Source organism: Triticum aestivum, chromosome 4A (genome assembly GCF_018294505.1).
Source record: "Triticum aestivum cultivar Chinese Spring chromosome 4A, IWGSC CS RefSeq v2.1, whole genome shotgun sequence".
In the NCBI taxonomy this organism is placed as follows: domain Eukaryota; kingdom Viridiplantae; phylum Streptophyta; class Magnoliopsida; order Poales; family Poaceae; genus Triticum; species Triticum aestivum.
In genome coordinates, this window is record NC_057803.1 from 257,111,287 (window position 1) to 257,120,015 (window position 8,729).

Sequence of the window (8,729 nt, forward strand, 5' to 3'; positions counted from 1 at the left end):
CAAGATTACTGTGTAGGTCTTGGGTGGCACACAATGCACAGAGTAGAGTGAGGGCAGTGGAGGCCTTAGAGGTGACAGGCCGAAGGAGGAGGACCACATCATCAACGAAAATCAAAAGGCGATAACGAACATCCACTAATCAAACGAAGAAGAGAAGCCACATTCTCCCCTCTTATTTGAAGATGGCGTTGAGGATGTCCATCACAGTGATGAACATAAGGGGAGATGTGGGATACCCATGCCATAACGACATCCATACCAGAAACATTCGTCGGCGTTCCCATTAACCAGCAGCTTCGTGCTAGCAGTGGAGAACTTGAGTGAGATTCTAGTGAGCCATCTGGGACAGACGATGCTGCAGAACCTCAAGGAGGAAGAGCCACGTGACAGAATCGAAAGCTTTGGCAATGTCAAGCTTGAGCATGATGGATGAGACATTGTAGCGGTGGAGCAGTCTGATGGACTATTGGACAAACATTAAGTTTTCCTAATTGGAGCGCCCACCTATGAATGCGCTCTAGTTGAGTCCACAAGAATAGGGAAGGAAGGGGCACACGACTAATCGAAGGAAATGATGAGAGAGAGGGAGGGGGAGGGGGAGAGAGAGGGATCCCATCTTGTAAGAGCATCTCCAACAGAAGATGTAGATGCAAAAACAACTACCTTTTGCATCTCTGAGGCCCAAAAACACTGCTCCAACATACATCTCCCGGAGATGTAAACTATAACACCTCGTGGTGCAAATTTACATCTCCACCTACAGGAGATGTAAAAACGCGTCCGTCCGCCAACCGCCCAACTGCCATTTCCTTCCCCTTTCGTGCGACTCTGTCACCGGCCAAATCCGCACCAAATCGACACCGCCCCCCTCGCCCAACTGCCGTCGGGCCCACCGCGACTTCGCCCGCCCGTCCCCCATCGTCTGCCACGTCGACGCGCTGCCCGCAGCCGCTGATTCATTTTCGGCCTTCGCTGAATCGAAGCTTCTCCGGCAGCTACGGTTGGACTAAACGCCTTCTTTGGCGGCCGCCGGGTGATGTGGACCAGATCATGACCAAGGCATCCAAGAGTGAGGTTAATTCTAGCACAAATGCTGAACCATTAGAGCATCCAAAGGAAGACAAGGGCAAAACCATTATCTTAGTTGGGAAGCTTCCGGTCCCTATTTTGGAAGAAATGACATATCAGATTTCCAGCTGCAACTTCCCACCTAAACCTAATTAATTCTGGAAGTCTCTAGCACTTTATAGAGGCCGGAAAAGATGGTCTTTGAAGTCAACTTTCATTCAAAAAAAACGGTGCATCATTTGAGGTCTTGAGTCAAAAGTTGTGCAAGTTTCCATGCAAGCTGTCCAGGAATTTATTACAGCGCGAGGCTCAACAAGTTTGCTCTTTCTACAGCTTGGGGCTCACGAATTTACCCTTCATTTTGAGTTGTTTTCACACCTAACTAGTGGGTGCTTCTAGTATAAATACTCCACAGCTGTTCCATGTGAAGGGGGGCATGAGATTTCTGAGTTTATGTTTGTAGACAGCCGGTGAGGTTGTGTTGTGCTGTGAGCACTAGTATTGTTGAGTGTTAGCTCGTGTGTGTGGATTGGAGGGCTTGTCCTCAATTCATATAGGATCCTTGTGGTTCCCTCTTGTGATTCTTCATAGGTTCACAAGCTTCATGTTTTGGGTTGCATCCTTGTAAATCAAGTTAGTTATCCGCTGCAGTTTATCTGAGAGTGTTTCCTCTTGTTCTTGCCACTTGAGAGAAACAAAGTTTGTTAAAACAAGTTTCGAGTGAGTTTGTTGCTGCTCCTTGTGAGTTCTTTGGCACCGTGAAAGATCATTTCCAAGGCGTCCCATATCACCGGGCCTGCCGTGACTTCGCCCTTGTCCCCCCGCCTGCCCCGTCGGCCTGCCGCCAGCAGTCGCTGATTCACTTTCGGCCATCACCGAATTGAAGCTTCTCCCGCGGCTGCGGCTGGCCTAAATGCCTTTCCGGCGGCCGCCGGGGCCGTCGCGACTTCGCTCCCATCCCCATTGCCTGCCTCACCAACCCGCCACCAGCCCGATCCTTTTTCCGCCACCGTCGTCATCGGCTGATTACAGGCAGCTCCGGCCGCCCCGTGCTGCCGCAACCGGTTTGGCTTCCTCTTGACCTCCCCTACCCATTCCTCTCCACCGCTGGCCGATTCCGGCCATCCCCACCGCCCCCGGCGAGCAACAATAGGAGTGCACGAGATTTGACAGTTTCGACAGTAGGTTTACTGCACTAGTTTTACATCTTCAAATACTTCATCTATTGGAGTTGGAATTTTACATCATCTGTTGGAGTTGGCTCTTTTTTAGAGAGGTAAAAAAGCACTTTTTGGTGATGTAAATATACAACACCTAGTTTTACATCTCCAAATTTTGATCATCTATTGGAGATGCTCTAAAGATTAAGGGTTTCAAACTTGGTTTCATAATTTGACTATGAGACAGAGAATAATCATTCATCTTGTCGTGCCAACTGCAATATTATTCTGTCATGCCAAGAACTGAACCATGAAGTTTGTGTTTCGTATCCATCTCTCACGTGCGAGCAGTCCAGCTTGGGCGTAAGAGACTTGCACTTGGGCGCTGGAGATGTAGAGGATTGGTAAGATGTGATAATGCCTAGCACTTATGTGCGTTTCTTTGCAAGATTTTTGAGATGTTGTTTATGATCCTACAAAATGTTTGTTATCTAATTTATGGGTCAAAAAACTCGATTTGTAGACCTACTTGGGAAGGCATGTATCGGATAACAACTCAACGACCTCCACATGACATGTGTTGGCATCAACGACAAGTGAATCGATATGGGGAGCATGGGGAGACACATCACCTAAAGCATTAGTCCAAATATCAATCATAATTGCCGAGCCAACCATTGCTGATGATAACAGGAGGTAGGACAACAGAGTCAAACAAGCCCACCAAGAGGAGTTTGGCCATTTAAGGGTGACTTGCCTACCACATATCGAAGACAAGGGTAGACAAGACACCTTTTACTATTTACCGTGAACCGCACCTTCCCGCGCATAACAGATTCACTACATGAAACACCGTTATTTACTCCTTGTACTTTACTTTTATCGCATCCTACTTAATCTGGAAAAATGTTATCTATTTGAGTCACCATCTCAAGTCACTTGAGCCAAGTGACACGTCAAGTGCGACCGTAACATCCGCAACAACCCGAGTGAGAGGGGGGGGGAGTGAGTGAGAGACACACACGCAAATAGATAGATAGAGAGAGGTCCCATCTTGTAAAGGTTTGTTTATGTCTGCTTATTTGCAAGATTGTTTGAGAGGTTGTTTATCCATGGCATACATAATGCTTACTATGTACATCTATAGACCTACTTGAGCAAACATGTATCAAACAATGACTCAATGACCTTCATGTGACATGTGTCTGCATCAATGAGGAGTGCAAACGATATGAGGAGCATGGGAGGCACATCACCTAAAGCGTTAATTTCTTGGACTAATCTGTATGAGTTTTCGTTGTACATGATTCTAGTTAATCGCAGTGAATCTACGAGCTCTAGGAAAACATATCTACCACCATACCTTGAATGGTTCCCAAAGGAAACACTTTAAGAAATTATTGTGAAACTTGATAAGTCTTTTGATACGGTTGAACTTAACACACTTTTTGCATGGATGCCCTCGAATGAATCTAAAATGGAGATAACTTTGAGGGAACCTAGAGCTCCATCCACGCCAATTCTTATTCCTAAATCACTACCAAAGATTTTGCTCTTGATGTTGAATTTGTCTATGTAGTGCAGAGTCATGCTTTTTCAGAAGCGCAAGACAACCTGTACAAGCATCTCATGAAATTTCATATCCTTTGTGGTACTTTCAAGAAGAAAGATGTGCCATAAGATGTTTTAACTCAAACTCTTTAGATCACCCTTGAAGGATAAAGCAAAGGAATGATAAACTACCTCATCACTACTTATCCACTTGGCCTGAATGCGTAAACTATTTTTTGCAGAAATTTTCTCCCAGTTCACCAATTGCAGTGCTACGCCAAATGATAGAAAATTACCATCAAGAACAAGGAGAGAGCTTATTGCAAGCTTGGAGGAGATTATCTAAGATTGTGCATAAGTTCCCAAGGCATGGCTTTTCCAATCATCTTATTATGCATAATTTTAGTATGAGCTTAATGAAGAATCTAAGGACATACTTGATTGTACTATATGAGTATTAGTGGCAAAACACTAAGATGAAGCTAAACACCTTATAGAAACCATCATGTCTAATAAGGAGCTTTGCTATAATGAAGAAACTCGTAGACATTAGATACCATCTTGGACTGAAAGATATGAAAGGATGTAAAAAGGTAATGGAAACACATGTCAAGGATTTTAAGACCATTCATGTTGAGCAAGTGGTCCTAATGTGTCCCACATTTATGAAGAATTCGAGTTGCGTGAAAGGTTACATAACTTCTAGTATTATCAGGAGGAAGCCAAAAAGGACCTCCAAAAATGTTTTTTACTAGCATTGCAAACAAATAAGCATGATACATGAAGTGTTAAATGAAATGGACCGCGCCTTAAAAATTCTTGATAAGCATTTTCGCATAATTGAAAAGTAATGTGAACAAATAGCTAGAATTTAATCTATTTTCCTCGACAAAATAAGCAATGATGGTGAAAGTGCAACTAATCCTTGGGTGGTTTTGGTATTTCATAACAACATATAGCTCATTGAACTAATATCCATTCAAGAAATATTTCAGAAAGTTCAATGATTGGCACGACATGGACTAGAGATGTGGACCCCTCAAAATGCTAAGGACAAAGATTGGCTAAAGCTTAAGACTCTTCATTTCTATTTTAGTGATGCAAGATCACATTGAGTCCATAGGAAAAGCCAATACTATTAAAAGGGGATGAGGTGTTGCTTAATGGTCTACTTGCTCAAAGTGCTTAGTGATATGCTCCAAAGCCCACAACCACTTTCTCATTTCTAAATATGTCCAAAACCCAAAGTCAAACTCGGCCCCACCGATTTGATCTATCCGGCGCCACCGAGTTCTTTTGACATAGCCATTGCCAGAAACCCTAATCAATTCGGTCTCACCAATCGGGATCTCGGTCTCACCGAGATGGCAATGCAAACTCTCTGTTTCCCTTCGTAATCGGTCCCACTGAGTTCACAATGTAAACTCTCTGTTTCCCTTCATAACATTACGGTCTTACCGAAATGAGCGATCGGTCCCACGGAGTTTGCCTGGCCAACTCTCTGCTTGCTCGTTGCTGAAATCGGTCTCATCGAGTTCATGCAATCGGTCACACCGAAATGAGGGTTTGACCTAACCCTAGCACATCGGTCCCACCGAGTTGATCATGTCGGTCCCATCGAGATTCCTAACGTTCACATTTTGAACTGAACCAGTCTCATCGAGTTCTTCTATTCGGTCTGACCGAGTTGGGTCAAATGTGTGTAACGGTTGGATTTCGTGTGGAGGCTATATATACCCCTCCACCCCCTTGTCTATTTAAGAGAGAGCCATCAGAACGTGCATACACTTCCACTACTTATTTTCTGAGAGAGAACCACCTACTCATGTGTTGAGACTAAGACATTCCAATCCAAGCACACGAATCTTAATCTCTAGCCTTCCCCAAGTTGCTTTCCACTCAAATCATCTTTCCACCATAGCCAAATCTAAGAGAGATTTGAGTGTTGGGGAGACTACCATTTGAAACACAAGAGCAAGGAGTTCATCATCAACACACCATCTATTATCTTTTGGAGAGTGGTGTCTCCTAGATTGGTTAGGTGTCACTTGGGAGCCTCCGACAAGATTGTGGAGTTGAACCAAGGAGTTTGGAAGGGCAAGGAGATCGCCTACTTCGTGAAGATCTACCCAACCGAGGCAAGTCCTTCGTGGGGGATGGCCATGGTGGGATAGACAAGGTTGCTTCTTCGTGGACCCTTCGTGGGTGGAGCCCTCTGTGGACTTACGCAACCATTACCCTTCGTGGGCTGAAGTCTCCATCAACGTGGACGTATGATAGCACCACCTATCTGAACCATGCCAAAAATCTCCGTGTCTACATTGCGTTTGCCTTCTCCAAACCCTTCCCTTTACCTTCATATGCAATGTTTTACTTTCCACTGCTACACTCTTAGAATTGCATGTATAGGTTGATTGCTTGACTTGTGCTAAGTTGCTAGAATCTGCCAACACTTAAAATTGGGAAAAGGCTAGATTTTTATTTGGTCAAGTAGTCTAATCCCCCTGTAGACCTACTTTCAACCCTACAGGTGGTATCAGAGCATTGGTCTCCATTTGCCTTGATTTCCATAATTTGGTGATCATAGCCTTGGTTTCACAACATAGGAGAGTATGGCATCTAGCGAGGGAAATTACCACCGTAGAGGTCCTTACTTTGATGCTACTAATTTTGCTAGTTGGAAGCATATATAAGATGAAAATGCATATTCTTGGCCATAACCTTGCTGTTTGGGCTATTATGCACATTGGTTTGAAAGGTGAATACTTCAAGGATGGAAGAGAACCGGATCATGAAGCGTCCGCGGAAGAATTGAAGATGTTGCAATACAATGCTCAAGCTTGCGATATCCTCTTCAACGGATTGTGCCTCGAAGAATTCAACAAAATCAGTTGCCTTGAGAATACAAATGAAATGTGGGATACTTTGGTTGATATGCACGAAGGTATCGAGCACGTCAAGGAATCCAAATTGGATGTTCTTCAAAGTCAACTTGACAAGTTCAAAATGAAGGATGGTGAAGGAGTCACTGAAATGTACTCTAGGCTAGCTCTCTCACAAATGAGATTGCCGGCTTAGGAAGCGAAGAGATGACCGACAGATTCATCATCAAGAAGATCCTAAGAGCCTTGGATGGAAAAATATGATACCGTGTGCACCTTGATCCAAATGATGCCCAATTACAAAGATCTCAAGCCAACGGAAGTCATTGGTAGAATTGTTGCTCATGAGGTGTCACTCAAGGATAAGGAAGAGCTTCACAACAGGTCTAGTGGTGCTTACAAAGTCTCATGTGATGCTCCTACAACATTAAGTGAGAAACAAGTCTTCAATGAAGAATTGAGCTTAATGGTGAAGAACTTCAACAAGTTCTACAAGTGTAGAAGCAAAGAGAGAAGTTCCAAGTCAAGGTCCTTGAATGATAAAAGATCTTCTAGTCGTGATCACAATTGCTACAATTGTGGAAGACCCGGACACTACTCTAGTGAGTGCATGACTCCCTACAAAAGAAGAGAAGACTCACCAACAAAGAGAAGTAAAAGAGAGGAATCACCACCAAGAGAGAGAAGGAGTAGAGATGATCATTATGAATGAAGACCCTCTCATAGACACAATACGAAGACATCAAGCTCATGTTGGTGAATGGGTATCCGGTTCCGACTCCGACAACTACTCCGAGAGAAGTTATCACTCAGACTCCGAATATACTCAAGATGAAGGTGTTGCTGGTCTTGCACTTGTGTCATCCAACTCCTACGACATATTCGACTCTCCAAATGAAGGGATTGGAAGATGCTTCAGGCCTAAAGGTCCCAAGGTATCACACCCCGAGTATGTTGATTTCAATAGTGATGAAGATTATTTGCTAGGTGATGATGATTTACTTGTTGACAACTCTAGTGATGAAAACTATGATGAAATTGCTATTAATCATGCTAATCAAGATGAAGCGAATGACAATGATAAGAAGGAGATTGAGCGTCTAACTAAAGAACTAAACACTCTTAAATTAGCTCATGAAACTACCTTAGAGGATCATAGAGAGCTTTTAAAGACTCATGAGAAGCTACACTTTGAAAAGCTCAATTTAGAGCAAGAGCATGGGTTCTTAAAAGCAATCAATGATGATCTTCGTAAGAAAAGTTCTTCTTACATTGCCAAGCATTTACTCTTGTCTACTTATAGGCCACAAGTAAAATATAGCAACAAGAGCAAGAAAGATTCTTCTTCTAGTAGTAACAATAATCATGCTAAATCCAATATTGTTGCTTCTAGTACTTCTCTTGATTCCACTAATGATTCTCTTAGCCAAGTTACACTTGAGCAAGAAAATATCTTATTGAAGGGGATATAGAGAAAGGTGTTTACAAGAGCCTTGCCGGAAGTAAGCAATTTGAGGAAATTGTACGCAAGAAAGGAAGGCACCGGAAGAATCAAGGTGTTGGTTTTGAACACAAGTTCAATGCCAATGGAGTTGAGTGGGAAGAAGATCAATACCCCAAGAGGAAGTTTGTTCCTTAACAAGAGAAGTATGATCCCACTTATTTCAAGGGAACACAAGCTCAAGATGATCTTCCACCACAAGACCACAAGCTAAAAGGCAAGGACAAGCTTCAAGAAGATATAGATTCAATTGAAGAAGCTCCAAAGGCCTTGGTCAAGTGGGTTCCCAAGACTACATCAAGTTGTACTTCATCAAGTACAACTACAAGTCCAAGGATTCCCATCAACTTGATGTGGGTCCCAAAGAAGAAGAACTAGAGAGTTCTTGAGGGTGACTCCGCCAACATACTTCACTCATATTCATTTTGGCAAGGACAAGTGCAATCAACTTTCATATCTTGCACTAGTTCAAGGAGTCACAAACCCTCTTGTTGGTAAGACAAGGGACAAGGTAACCTAATGCTTTAATGGACACCATCATATGTGTATTTCACTCTATGTCCATGG